This window comes from Strongylocentrotus purpuratus, unplaced genomic scaffold, assembly GCF_000002235.5.
Source record: "Strongylocentrotus purpuratus isolate Spur 01 unplaced genomic scaffold, Spur_5.0 spur5_scaffold_8, whole genome shotgun sequence".
NCBI classification, from domain to species: domain Eukaryota; kingdom Metazoa; phylum Echinodermata; class Echinoidea; order Camarodonta; family Strongylocentrotidae; genus Strongylocentrotus; species Strongylocentrotus purpuratus.
Genome location: NW_022145614.1, coordinates 11,835,247 through 11,850,744, shown reverse-complemented (window position 1 = coordinate 11,850,744; position 15,498 = coordinate 11,835,247). Strand labels below are relative to the sequence as shown.

At 37.3% G+C, this 15,498-nt stretch overlaps 1 long non-coding RNA gene across 1 annotated transcript; it reads right to left on the bottom strand.

Moving 5' to 3' along the window:
- Positions 1-9,767: 9,767 nt before the first annotated feature.
- LOC115920202 lies at positions 9,768-14,115 on the bottom strand. The gene is made up of 3 exons (XR_004062247.1): positions 12,415-14,115; positions 11,964-12,077; positions 9,768-11,692 (listed from the first exon to the last, which is right to left on the bottom strand). It is a non-coding gene; the product is annotated as an uncharacterized LOC115920202 (long non-coding RNA).
- Positions 14,116-15,498: the final 1,383 nt, after the last annotated feature.

Below are 15,498 nucleotides of genomic sequence, written 5' to 3'. Positions count from 1 at the left end.
TGTGAACTTGAAATCCCATTGTTGCAATGACGACCTTCGTCATTGCCTTGTTTTCGTTCACATTCTGCCCCATTAATATTCTCCTGGTTTTCCTTATCGTCCAGAAATCCCATTCGTTTTGCACGTAATGCTTGTCATCACTAATTATGCCCTTTCCTCATGTCCGTTTCCTTTCAAATTTCATAGGCATAGTCTCTAACATCTCATCAAGGTCACTACATTCTTCGATTTTCGAAATCACTCATGCATAACCGTCCAGGCGCCATTTTGTCCGTTTCTGGTCCATTTTAAGGCCTTTCTTTCTTCCTTCCTATCTCCACTATCCTAGATCCTACAAACTTCTAACAAATTCCTCTAGATAGTCTAAGAGATGTTCTTTTGTCTGCGACGTATAACCTGACCTTCAAAATGCCATCTTCGTACTCAAAATTCAAATCCGAAACCGACTTGAACTTCTTGAAAAATGGACCCCTAAATAATCTAAAACTGCCATAACTTTCTCATATGAATCCCGTTTTGTATTTAAATCTCACAGTATCTTTATCTCATAATTGCATATAGCCATGCCAAATTTCACGCTCCAATGGATTTGCACAACATAAATAGCGCCCTCTAAAGTTTTGGGAATTGGCTTTCTCTCTGTGGCCGCATCTCCATAATGGCTTGGCAAACCTGTACCCTTTTTTTTTTTGGATTTAGATACTTGATGATACGCCCTTTCCAGCCATTTACAAAATTATATACCCTATCCCTGACCAAATTTGAGAAAATTGCCCTCCAAATTCGCCATTTTCAAGAAAATTCTGAAATAACTTCAACTTGCTCTAAAATGGCGATCTTTATACCTAAATCAATGAAACTTGGCAGACATATGTATCCTTATACGTGACAACTGTTTACCAAGTTTGGTAAAATTCGAATATGTCGGCGCAAAGTAATCGCCAAAAATGCTGAATTTACTATGCATTACATAATAGCGCGTTTAATGCGTGCAATACATTGCGCGAAGATAACAATGGTGTCAAACTGACCGCAATGAAGTGCCCTTTCGAATGATACCAAGTATAGTATATGTTCACACAGAAAATTGTGAATAAATCGCATTTGAACAAAGGTCACTACACGAATTCCGCCGAGTTTCCGCCCGAATCTAACACGTATCGGCTATGACGTCATTTTTTCAGACTGCTTTTTGCCCCTTAAACGTCCTTTTTTTTTGAAAATTTGCAGAGACATGCCGAGTTCCAATACGCAGGGCACCTCTTGGCCGGATTTTTAAAATTGGTCGATGGGGCTATAAGACGCCATTTTGTCCTATAAATCTATTTTAAATCACGTGTTTCGATAAGATTATCATAGAAAAAAAAAGAGAGTAGTTTACAATAACAATCATGAAATTCTCTTTCTAATGATACCAAATACGGCCCATAAAGAGACATAAAGAGAGAGAGAAAAAAACAATTTAACTCCGGTCATAATACAGATCCGGTACGTTTTCCGCTCATGCATTACACGCATATTCTATGGGGCATATCGGGTTCACGCTTTTGACCCCAAGAACGATCTTTATTGCAAAGACGACCATGCATCAAATCCCCTTGGTTTTTGCATGCAGTGCTTGCGAGCCCTTACGTCCTTTCCCCTATCCCAATTTCTTTCAAACTTCGTAGGCATAGTCACTACCATCCCATCAAGGTCACTGTTGAGGCCTTTCTTTCGCCCTACCTCTCCCCACTATCACAGAAGCTACAGACTTCGTACAAATTGCTCTGGATAGGGCAAGAGAAGCTCATTCGTTTGACACGTAGAAACACGGCGTCATTGCACGCACATCGTTGTGACACGATTGCATTTCTAGTGTTTTCTTGCTCTTGTTCTGCATGTATGTTTGTTGTCTGCTTGACTTCGTTTTCATTTTCATGTTGTAGCACCATTATTAGGTGGTCTGTTGAAAACAGATCACCTATTGTTTTCGTCAGAATTTTCTTTATTATTATTATTATTCTTTATTTTTATTTATTTCCTACACTTTTTTGTGCCTAGGATAACTCAAGTTCGGTTTCGTCAATTTCATTCAATTTTGGCACAGTCATAGGTCATTGTCATGAGACGTGACAGGAACATTTTCAAGGTCATCAAGTCATCGTGACGTCATCCAGGCGCCATTTTGTGAAATCCCATTATCCATCATATCTTCATGATGCATAGGCAAAGGTCATTCATATCCATATCACATATATTTCAGGTCAAGGGTCTAAAGGTCATGTCATCAAAGGTCACATAAAGGTCACGACGCGCGCGTACGTGCGCGTCAAAATTTAAAAATGCTCAAAATCACTTAACTATCAAAGTAGAGTACGAATCAGGTCATTTTAAGCATTTCAAAATTTTCCGTCCGTAAGTGTCCACGCGCGCGTTGCGCGCGCTCACAACGCGCGGAAAAGGTCAAATTCCTTTTTTTTTACATGATTTAGATTCCTCTTACCGTAAATGACAACTTACATTAATTTCAGTCACTCTTGACCTTTCATAAGGCCGTGAGCGCGCGTCAAAGTTCAAAATCCGCGCGTACTGCTATGGGCAATATAATGCAAATTTGATCAAAAACATTCCATTTTAAAAATCAAAATAGCTCTTCAGATAGTCAATTGACCCCAACTTTTATATCATGGTTGGAAAAAGCATGAGTTGGAGATATGATTTCATGTCTCATTTGACCCTCAATTAACTCATGACGTCATCATAATGGCCTCCAAACTCATAATTTCAATTTGCATATTATGACGTCAGCAGATTTTTGGAAAATTGATTGTATCTCTGTAAATATTGATCAATTTTCTTTCGAATTTTGATATGTTCTACCTGAGAATATTCTCTACAAATGTAGTCATCACGATATTTCATTTTGACAAAGGCATCATGGCGTAATTTTGCGATTAAAGGAGGCATGTCAATTTTTCACATTTTGCGTGTATTCTCTATAGGACATGACTTTTTCTCAAAACTGGATTCTACATTCTCGTCTTTCGCGAGCAATATCTCCGTCGTTTTATCTTTGTTTATGCTGAGCTTTGAGTATGTTGTAGCTGAGACAATAAGCTTTCACAAAATGCCCTTTATTTTTCGATCAGATGCCGGGATCATGCTCATATTTCACTTGCAAAGTGGGATTTGAGAATTCCATTTTCCGTTTACGTGTAATCGCTAATAAGGGAAATGTTTTGGTATATCGGTAACGCACTCAATTGTTCATTTTTATTTTTCCACCACTTTCTTGTGAGCGTGATTGCTCAAATTTGGGTTGATCAATTTTCATCAATTTGTTGTCAGTCATCAGGCTTATCAAGGTCAAGTGCAGGCATTTTTTTTTAAGGTCATCAGGTCATCGTTACGTCATCCAGGCGCCATTTTGTGAAATCACATTATCAATCATATCTTCATGATGCGTCATCAAAGGTCATTCATATTCATATCACATATACTTCAGGTCAAGGGTCAATAGGTCATGCCATCAAAGGTCGTATAAAGGTCATGACGCGCGCGTACGCGCTCATCAAAATTTCAAAATGCTCAATATCACTTAAATATTAAAGTACGAATACGAATCAGGTCATTTTAAGCATTTCAAAAATGTCCGTCCGTGCGCGCGGCGCGTTCAAAGCGTAAAAACGCCGTTTTTTCGCATGGTTTGTATTCCTGACACTATTTTTGACAATTTTCAACTATTTTCAGTCATTCTCGACCTTCCATAATGCCACACGCGTGCGTCACTTTAAAATTTGTGCGCTTGTCAAAGGGTAATATAATGTTAAAAGTGGTAAAAACATGTCTATACAAAATCAATTGTATATCTCTTTAGGATGCAAGGTGACCCCAATTTTTTCTCATTTTTTGATAGAGTATGAATCGAGATATGATTTCATGTCTCATTTGGCCATTACAAATGTTTTGAGGTCATCATGCCCTTGGAACCTAAAATACGAATTTGCATATTTCGACGTCAGCATATTTCTGGAAAATTAATTGTATCTCTGTAAATATTGATCAATTTTCATCCAAATTTGTAGCTTAGATGATTGTCTACAATTTTCATTTTGATGAAGTCATCATAGTGAAAATTTCGATTAATGGCGACATGTCAGAATTTTTTTAATTTGCGTGTTATGCCTTGTACGGAAGGTGAATTTCGTTCACGTCATGCATCTACATGTCATTGTTTTTTTTTAGCAGTATCTCGCTTATTTTTGCTCTATTTCCCCCCAAATTGAAGTATGTTATAGCTGATACTATGAGCTATAGTGTGCCCTCCGTTTTTTGATCAGATGTTGAAATCATGTCGAAATTTTCAATTGAAAGTTGAAATAGCGACTATGCCTAGGCCGTTTGTCAGCTTTGCATGTATTGTCTATGGGACATATTTTGGTATATTGGTTAAAGAACAAGCTTCCATTCCGGTGAGCCAGGTTCGATTTCTGGTGGGTCAATTTTTTAAAAATTTGCTTTCGTTTATTTGATTTTATCATTTTCTTCGACTACTACCTCTCTCTCTCTCTCTCTCTCCACTATTTCTATTTCCACTATTGGTTAAAGAACAAGCTTCCATTCCGGTGAGCCAGGTTCGATTCCTGGTGGGTCAATTTTTTTTAAATTTGCTTTCGTTTCTTATTTGATTTTATCATCTTCTTCGACTACTATACCTCTCTCTCTCTCTCTCCACTATTTCACCCTCTCCCTCTCTTGCTCTGCCTCCCTCTTCTTTCTGCTCTGCATGTCTCCCTCTGTCTCAGTGCCTCTCTCTTTCTCTACTCTCTCACTCTCTACTTTTCCCGCCTTTGGCTCCAGTCCCTCTTTTATGTCTTATAGGATGTTCCTTAATTTCCTCTAGCTCTTTCTTTTTCCCTTTGTATTCTTATTTCACCCCTACCATGTTTCGTTATACTATCCTCTCTCCTTCCAACGGTATGCATTCTTATTTCTCTTTCATCCCTCGTATAACCGTCTTCCTCTCGATCTCCTTCTCTATATTTCTATCTCAACATTTTCATTTTGATGACGTCATCGTAGTGAAAATTTCGATTAAATGCGACATGTCAGAATTTTCGTAATTTGCGTGTCATATGCCTATGGGAGGTGACTTTTTCTGAAATCTGCATTGTACATTCCAGTCTTGTTTGAGCAATATCTGGATTATTTTTTTCTCGATTTTCTGCCAGCTTCGAATATTTTGTCGCTGAAAATTCTCTACACTTAAGGTCACAATTTTTTTTTTTAAATCAGATGTTGGGATCATGTCGATATTCTGACTACAAGATGTGATTTGAGAATCCTATTTTTCGTTAAAGTGTAATGTCTATGTATTTTGGAATTCTAAACAACCCGACTCAAAGCCCGTGGACAACTCGACCAGACCAGGTCGACTTGTCTAGGGTGGGATGCTTCGGGGGACAGCTCGACCAACTTTTTTTCTCCTCATGATTTCATGATCTAATATCTCTCATCTCAGATAAAATTGTCATTTGATGTATTAATTATGCTTTTATAAACACCCAACCCTAACCTAACCATAACTCTAACCCGGCGATTGTACGCCTTCGGCTCGTCAAAAATATATTCTCGTTGCAAAGAATATCAGCTTTATTCTTTAGAACAGCTCTCAAAATACTCACAATTTCCATGTTCCCTGTCATGACTGTGCTAATTATAAAAGCATTAATACATAAAATGACAATTTTATCTACGATGAGTTATTTTCAGTTATTCAGCCCACGTATACGCAATGTTTACGTCTCTAGCTCCCTAGGACAAAGAATTGTTTACATGTCAATAAATTTCTCTTTCTATATATCTATCTACTCACATCTCGCTTTTTTTCTCCCCACTCTTTCAGCCTCTCCCTCTCTTGCTCTGCCTCCCTCTTTTTCTCTTGCTCTGTCTCCCGATCCTTTTCTCTACTCTTTTACCCTCCCCCTTTCCAGCCTTCTTCTTAATATTTAAAGTCATCATCTTATTGAAAGTCATCATGAAAACTTTTACCATAAACACAAATATTCTTTTCAAAAATAATTCCTAGGTACTGAGCTTCCTTCTCACATTCCTAGATATATACTTATAAAACAGTACAACATACACAAATCAATACAATTACTACATATCTCATGAAAATGTTTGGAACAAACTGTTTCAATTTTTACTGCACATAAATTATCAGTTAAGCTTTATCAAGGTAAAACTTTAAAGTCAAACATAATATTCTTCATCTTATCAACCATTACATGATATCAGGAGATCATGACACTACATAGCTCATATCACTAAATACCAATCCTAGTCAATATAATAATAATAATAATAGTGGGTTCTTGTATAGCGCTCATGTCAGTCAGATTTGACCCTCCTGGCGCTCCCGATTATTACCCTGGGTTTAGCACGGCTGCCATACGGCGCTCTAGCATTTCAAAGAATAAATTCCTACCAGGTACCCATTTACTTCACCTGGGTGTAGTGTGGCAAATGTAGATCAATGTCTTGCCAAAGTTGTATATCCAGAAATCTCAGTTCTCAACCTATGGTTTAATCAACCAAGTTTTATAATGTACAATAAATAATATGACATTCTTACTTTTATCAAGTCATAAGGCTTAGATACATTAAATTTCCCTTGTATTTGAGTTGAAAATTTGCACATGCAATTACTAAAACGTGTTTCCAATAATCGGATTTTTCTTTTTTTAAATGATATTATATAGCACCCGTACCTCAGAACGTTAATATCATGGAAAAGGTTAAGCATGGTTATAAGTCTACAAACACCTTTGAATAAAACCTTTGCTAAAAACAATGCCAACATAGCACAACAATATCATGCTGTGGGATAATTAGCATAAAAACAATCCATGTATAAATATGTTTGACATATTCTGCACAAAGTTTAAAACCTATAACATGGCTATACGTTAATGTCCATAGAGTTTTTTTATAACCTGTTAATACAAAGTAGAGATTATCAAATGTTCACATCATCACCTGAAGACAATGTCTTTGACTCAAAATTAAACAATTATCCGGCATTAAAGAGCACAATCCAATGGCCCGAATTCACAAAGGAGGTTTGTCGACAAACCGAGGTTTATGTACGTCCTATGACGCGTTTTGACGCGTTTTTTTTACAAACCTGGTTTGTAAATAACAAAAGGAGGTTTGTCGAAACAAAAGGAGGTTGACAAACCTCCTTTGTGAATTCGGGCCATTGTGTTCAGCATCATTAAGCCCTCTCTGATATATTTAGATACATAAGGTGGCTGTCTAATTATCATCTCTTTCTGTCTTTTCTGTTCAAAATGTAGTGACTAATATTCCTGCACTTGCATAAACTACAATGCGTATATATTGCTGTAATATTTTCTTCTTCATATCAAACTTCAGTAGTGGATTTCATGCATTTCTACAAAACATATGCTCAGGATAATAATTTTGTATGTGCTATCACAGAAAGTTTGATGTGTATACATTTGTGGCTGGCAAGATCAATATAAAATAAATCTCAACATTACATAATCCTGGTAAATGCAATATGTATTCAACAAATGACATTAACAAAATATGTTAAACCGTGATACACATCCAATAATTTACAATGGTAGACAGACAAAAGAAATCCATGAGTATAGTGCATTTTACATTCTGCTCATATAATCTGCTGTAACATTATACTGAACCTTCATCGATACAAGCCTAAACCTGTAATCTTGGAGCATCATGCTCCATCTCATGATTATCTTATTGTCAAACCTCTTCGCTTGAATATAGACCAAAGGTTTGTGGTCTGTGTGCACTTCAATACAAATAATATTTGAACTTTTTGATTGCTCGTACTATAATATTGCTCAGCACTTTTTCTCTATTGTTGTGTAATTTTTTTCCCGTGGTAATGACTTCTTACTCGCATAAGCAATCAGGAATTCTTCTCCTGAATGTTACTGCATAAGCCCAGCACCCACATTTACCTTCAATACAAACAACTGATCCTCGGCATTTTCCACAGAATCCTGACACACTTTCATACTCTCTGTACACAAATCAAAGCAGCCAGCCACTGACATGTTAACCTTCTGCCTGGGAAATTTGTTGAGAAGATTAATGTGATATGTCTTAAGAACACCACTGCCAATGTATAGTCTACTTTACGCCAGCACAGGGAATGGACCCTTCCATTTCAGCAACAACTTGTTCTGATCAGTGGGAAGCAAGATCAACACCTGATCTCCGATATTAAATTTCCTTTTTCTAGCATTCATATCCTAACACTTCTTGTATTTTCCTGCAGCACCTTTTAAGGCTTCCTGGGCTAACTCCCATGACTTCACCAACTTCTCACGGAGCACTATGTCATATTCATACTCATCTTTCAACTCCGGTATTACATCATCATTTGTCCTCAATTCCCTTAACATATCAAAGACACTCGCCAAGACCCAGTCTTCACTAAACCAAGTTCTCTGAAATGGTAGAAATTTTGAAGATATTCAATACCTACACATGGTGATAAAAAAAAAGGTCATATAAATCAAACATTTCCATTGTCACTGCTAATATTAAATATAATCAGTGTCTCCGTTACCTTTACTACTGCTATCACCTTCACCAGTATTACTGTTAGTAGGTGAAAAGCATTACCCTTGTTCATCTTTCAGATAGATGTTATTACTGATCACTGGTTTAACGCTAATATAATCGTATTCATTTAATCAATGACTGAGGAAATTAAAAAAAATTAACAATTTGTGTACAAAGCAAATGAGATATGAGCTCGCATGTGATGTCACAAAGTTTCCAATTTGTGCTTCACTGATTACAACTCCAACAATTCTCATTTCTTTTTGATTTTCCTCAAAATTTCATTGATTTGTTTCTCTCATTTATCTGCTTTTATGAAGACCAACTTATTTTTGGGGTGGACTTCCCCTTTAACACTTTACATGTATGAAGATCAACTTATTTCCGGGTGGACTTGCCCTTTAACACTTTACATGTATATGTAAGCATCTTAAAAAGTGCATATTTATAATTATATGGCTAACATCATTTAATCCTTACTGTACTTGGGGGGGGGGGGGGGGCGTAAGAGCCCCCCCCCCCCCCCCACCCCACATTTTTGGAGATAGCGCCGCAACCGCTTGGAATTTTAAATTGTTGTTCTTGCATTTTTTTCCTCAAGTCTTACGCACATTTTGATACCATTTTCATCGAATTTGGATACACCTGTCAGGTGTTACATAGCAATTAGTATGCGCATATCATCAAAAAGTGCTACAATTGCATATATCCATGTACAAGCAGAAATGTGAATACAGGTAAATAGATGTATAAGTGGGAGATATGAATTGATATCAAATTGCTTTGATACGTTTCTCAAAGTAACTTGATGTATTCCAGAACAAAACAATACATTAGAAATAAAACAATAGATTGAGGGCTTAAAACCACAACTGTCTATGTCCAAATATGCCATTTTGAGTAAAAATGCATTTGAAAGTAGTTTGATTGCAAGCATAAAATCTGACAAAATGAAGTAGTTATGTTCAATGCCATTAACTTATGAATAATACTTGGTCAAACATCATACATGGAGGCCATGACCTTTTGACCCTGTCAATGTCAAAAACTTACAAAATGGGAGTGCCAAATACCATCCATGGAACTCTTCAGGAATAGCTAGGCTATTGCACAAGTTGATGAGATCCTTCTTCTTAAGGTTTAGTTTTTTTTTTAATGCTTCTCTTGGTAGACAAGGTCCAGATTACGTGGAACTGATGATCTATCTTCTCGTAGTCATCCAAGTAGCTATAGATGGTAGCAGATGGTGCCTTGCTCTTCCTTCCTGTATTGGAAGCTCTTTACATGTAGCCAGTTGAAGACGTGTCCATCTTCGTCTGGGCGTTTGTTATTCATGATCTGCTGTGAGAGTTTTTTCAAATCATAAAAGTCTCCATGGCACATGTTTATGACCTTGTATGGAAGCCGACGTCTTAATTTGTGGAAGATTTTTTACCCAGTCATGCATTGTGAAGACATTGATGTTCTTTTTTTCTGTTTCAATAGCAGAATGCATGCTATTGCATTCCATGTGGGAATGCCCACTCTCCAGAAAATTGTGTGCGATGACTTTGAGATGTGTGTTCTGGATGGCATAGAGTAACGTTGCAGCCACATTCACTTTGCAAATCAAAGGAAGCCGAGACAAAAGTCCTCTTTCCAGCAACTACCTTGGCCTGGCATAGCTGCCAACATTTGGAATTTTCAATTAGTAACATTTAAAGTAAAACTGAATATCATGTGCGCATAGCGAACATCACGAGCACGAAGTCTCTTTAGCCGGGGTACTAGATGCTCTCTGGTGCAATCTGAGCCTATTTTAGGGACCATTTCCCATAAAATTCAACCTTTTAAAATGGGTAGTTGAGTAATTAGAAAAATGAGTTCTGAGAAAAACACAGGTTTACCTGCCTTCCCTGACACTCCCATACTACTCATTTAGAGCTCTGTATGTTGCAGATTTTGCTCTCTTCGGAAAATCAGAGTCACATTCCCTCATGTAGCAGGGTGTTGTTTGGCGAGCCTTAGTAATAAGGACACTTTCTAGAGTTTTGTTGCTCATGGACCCTCTGAAGTCAGTTTTGTTCTTTCGCACCTGACTGAAGACCCTTTCACATTCAGCATTGGTATGGGGTATGGTTAGAATCCCAAGCATTACTCTTGCAAGTCTGTCATAGCACAGTTCACCAGAAGCATTCTTCTCTGTCATCATACTTGTCCACTGCTTGTCAGTAGATTCCTCATTTTGCACTAAGTACGGAAGCTGAGCAAGTTGATAGATAAGAAACTGGTTCTCCAGAGCATCTAGGGCACTGTGCTTGTCTTCTTCTTCCTGAAGCAGCATGCAGGGGAACTTGTTGATGAAGAATTTAGAGAAGTTAATTTGGCATCCTTCTGACATGCAATGTCAGCCACTTGCACATGGATGAGAACATCAGACTTGAATGGAAACTTACTTACAATGTAGTCACATGCCTTGGTGTAATATGAACGCACTGCTGCATAAAACTTATGGCAATCAGACTCATCTAAAGTGTTCACAATTTCTCTTGTTGCGCTTCCTATGACCATTTCAGATTCTTCACGAAGATTCTCCTTGTTCTTGTAGTCCAGAAGGGTCAAGTCTGTGGCTGCAATGATTGCTTGTGGAGCTACAATTGGCTGTACAAGTCACGCAGTAGACTTTCTCGTATTCCTTTCAGCTTGTGTATCAGAGGACTTCTCATCTGGAAGATGACACTTTTCTTGTCAGACGCAATGATGCTGTGGCTGAGAAAATGTGCAATGGCTAATATTGGGTTTGAGTGCAATGACTTCAGAATTCTTTCCTGTCTTGTTTCATCCTTTACTGTCTGTCTTGTTTTCTTCTTTTCTCCACATCTTGTTTTTTTCATTTCCAGTCATTTTACTAGAAATCGTACTGGGATGACTGGAAGTTCCAGCCTTGAGCACTGTTGAGCCTGTTGCCTTGCCGACAAGTTTCCCAGTCTTCTGCTTCTTGCTAGGTGTATCCGAAGTGTCCCTCACTTGTCGTTTTTCCCCGAGTAGTACAGCTTGAAGATGGTCTACTGTGTTGTGGCTGTGGTGCTTGAAGTTGAACCTGGGAGGAAGAAAAATTATTGATTACCATATGAGAAAGAAATAAGACTACTGACACTGTTTACAATTAAAAAGATACACTACATTTGAAATCTTGGCACATGACTAGCATTATTGAATAAATGTTTATATCTGTAAACTGAACAGCGGAGTGAAGATGATTGGAAGAGAAAGAGCTAACAAGTAAATGAACTAAAAATAAGAAAGAAAAAATGATGAAAAGGTACATATTTAACTGTCACCCTGTATATATGATCAACTTTTGTACTCACTTGGGTCTGAGACTGGGCAGGTTTGCTCACATGTGGTGGATCTGCAGACACCTTCTTGGGAATGCGGAATGCTTGGAGTTGTGCAGTCATCTTGGTTTGGTGAGGAGGCTTTTCCTGTAGGACAAGACAAGTTTAAAAACTTCATGCGATGCCTGCAACACTATTGATAATGACTTTAATTTATAAGCAAACAATTTAATTACACATTAAATTAAATTTTGCAATTACCATTCTGGTTCATGTAGTTTTTTATTTTTTTCAAACTATTTTACAATGTCAAATGAAAATAACTATTGCCAATTTGAGGAGTAAAAGCTGATTAATTCAAACATTAAGAAAGCTCTCTACTGCTAGGGATAATCTATTCAAATCTGGTAATTTTAATGATGGCCATATTTAAATGGAATGAAAAGGAGTAGATGCCTTGTAGTAATACATTTTCTAGCCTTACCTGTAGTTGAGATCCCTGAGCAGGTTTATTTTTCACAGCTGGAGTTGGCTTCTTTGGAACAAGTGCAGTCTGGACACTATTCTTGGTTGCCTTGGTCTGTTGAGTAGGCTTCTTCTGCTGTGTCTGTTCAGTAGGCGTCTTGTGCTTGGTCTGTTGAGTAGGCTTCTACTGCTGGGCTGACACTTTGCTAGATAAATCTTGGCAAGCATTGGCCCAAGCTCAGCCATCTCGTACAAGCATGTTTCAGAATTGCCTGCACTAGCTTCGTTCCCAATTAGCATCTGGAACTTCTTGAGATTCAATTTCCTGTTCACGCTGGCTTCCAGATAGTAGAACACATCAATGAGGAGCGAGTCAATTGAATATGGTAATGCAGATGACACAGCTTTGGCAGCAAGATCAATTAGTTGATTGGGGCAACCAAGCACAATGAGGTTTGGCTGACACTTTCTGAGGCATGCCCCAATTCCCTTGTGTACACCAGTCATGCCTGATGCATTGTCTTATCCCAATGATGTGCAATTGTCCCATGAGATATCATGATTCTGCAGCTCTGTTATGAGCAATTGTGCAATATTTCCACCAGTTCCTGCCATTTCTAAGGTTGGGAGGGAAAGCAGAGTACAAGAAATTTGCTTACCATCATGGTAGTTGATGACAATTGGGTATAGTTACTGTCGCTGACATTACTCCCATCAGTTGATATTGCAAATGGCCGTGCTCTCATGTCTGAAACGATCTGTCCTTGTTCATCTTTTGCCATTTCACGCACAAGACAACAAGTTTGGTCCTTGCACTGGAAAACTTCTTAACCTCCTCAGAATTAGGAAAGGTTTTCCTCAACAATGGTCCCATGTGACTTGCAGCTGACAGAGGAATATTGTGCTCCAAATAAAATGATGTAAATAAGCACTCAGCTCTAGTTATATTAAAATCCTTGGAGGTTGACATCCATGATGTTATTTTTCATGCCGACGATTCAGACTGGAAAGCAGTGATGTGTTGCTTTGATTTGCAATGAACAACAATGTCATTACAACCGCCATGCAAAATTGACAAATCTTGGCGACATACCTTGCAAGTTGCATGATGTTTGCTCTTTCCTGATGATACAATGAAGTCAAAGTCAAGTCAAAGTCATCAGCATATTTCTTGTTGTAAGCTTGTCCTCTTTTGCGCTCCATCTTATTCACAATGATTTCCTGTCCTACACGATGCAAGGGTACTGCTTTGGAACCTTAAGCCTTTGTTTTTCGCACGAGATGGGTTTCCATGAAATTCTCCTTCTGTTCTCCCGACAACTGGTCATACTTCGTACATGTTGCACATTGGTCTTTTTTATTCATCATTACGTTTTTTCCGGGCAATGATATGGTGTTGCTTGGCCACAATCAGTGGAAGCTGCATAGGGAATCTAATCTGCTTAATTAGTAGAAAACTGCAAGTACTGCGCAATTCTTAATGAATGCATGAAAGTACTTGAAACAGTCTGGACATGAAAAGTAAAATGGCTAATGGACATACATGGGAATAGACAGTTCTGGCACACAAACTGAAATGAATATACAGTACTTTGGTGGACTTAACTCAATTTCACAAAAAATGGACATAGACAGTTCTGGTTTTAAGCCCTCGAGATATAATAAGAAATAAAAAACAATATAATACATATTAAAGAAAATAACATGAAATTTGCATATTCAAAATTTATGCAAATTAACCTTTGCATTTTCAAATATCGACAGCCCCCCCCCCCCCCCCCTGCAGTCAGGGGTTGCTCAAAATAGCCCAGGGCCAGTAGAATTTCAGAAATATGTTTGCTCTTTCATTAAAATTTAATGAGAAAATTGTAAAGCACAGTTTTTGTTGGGGTTGCAGGGGTTTACTCGTACATGTTTCTATGCGATTCCGTGTTTGTTTTTTTTGGGGAAAAAAGATTAAAAATTGTATTTTAAGATCGTATTTCACTCTTATTATCGTACTAAATATGATTTAATCGTACTGGTCGTACTCCAATTTTCATTGACTCAAACAACTTACATCATAGTGAATAACCTACTCAACTAAAACGCATTATCACTACCAAACAATAACATTCCAGCATTGCGTCCCGATATTAGTATTCTTTCATTATCATTAACCTTCCCATTTTGATATTCCATATATAACCATGATATCAACCTCTTCTTTCAATTCAATTAAATTAAATTTTATTTTATTCAAGTCCATTTAAAAAAAGTACATTGAAAAACATTGTACATTGACAACATATTTACATGTAGGATACACAGTATACATTGAACTTTAAACACACAATTAAAAAGAGAAGTAAAGACAAGAGTAAGAAATCAAGGAAATAGATAATGTACATGAAATGGAAATTGCAAAAGAACCAAATAAAGGTTCTGTCGAGGCAATTCCCAGCTTATTAAAATACCGAAATTTTTACTGATAAAGAATTAGAAAAGCATAGTGACATTATGGCAAAAAAAGAGTTTAAAAGTTTAAAAGTTATAAAAGTTATAAAAGTTATAAAAGTTATAAAAGTTATAAAAGTTAGGATGGATTAATTATTTTGTAGAGTCTTTACTTAAATACTTGCATGTTTCATTGTCACGTTCAAGCTTGATCTCTGATTTGAGTGTCTTCTTCAGAGTGATGGTTTCCACCGTGAAGTACCTTGTCTCCTACTCCAACCCAGTCAAAAAATGAGCACTTTGCAAGGTTCATGGAATGTTCCAACTTCAATATACGGATCAGGTCGACAATCCTTAATCTGGGAAGAAAAAGCATGGATGTATGATCTTGTTATCCATCCACCTATCAATCCAGTATTCTAAATGTGCACCATTGTTTTAGATTTGTAAAATATTATCTATAAGTTCGAAATACATGTACATGTCATGATGTGAGTGATGTTTAAAGATACTAAGGTTTGAAAGGCAAGGAGTGACAACACATAAATCCTTCAACTCATCACCTTAAGAAAAGGGTTTTTACCAACTTTACAACCTGCTTTCAATGTGATGTCCATGGCAGATGATATCATTGATAAGTGTACGGTAAGCCAATAAAATATTGACA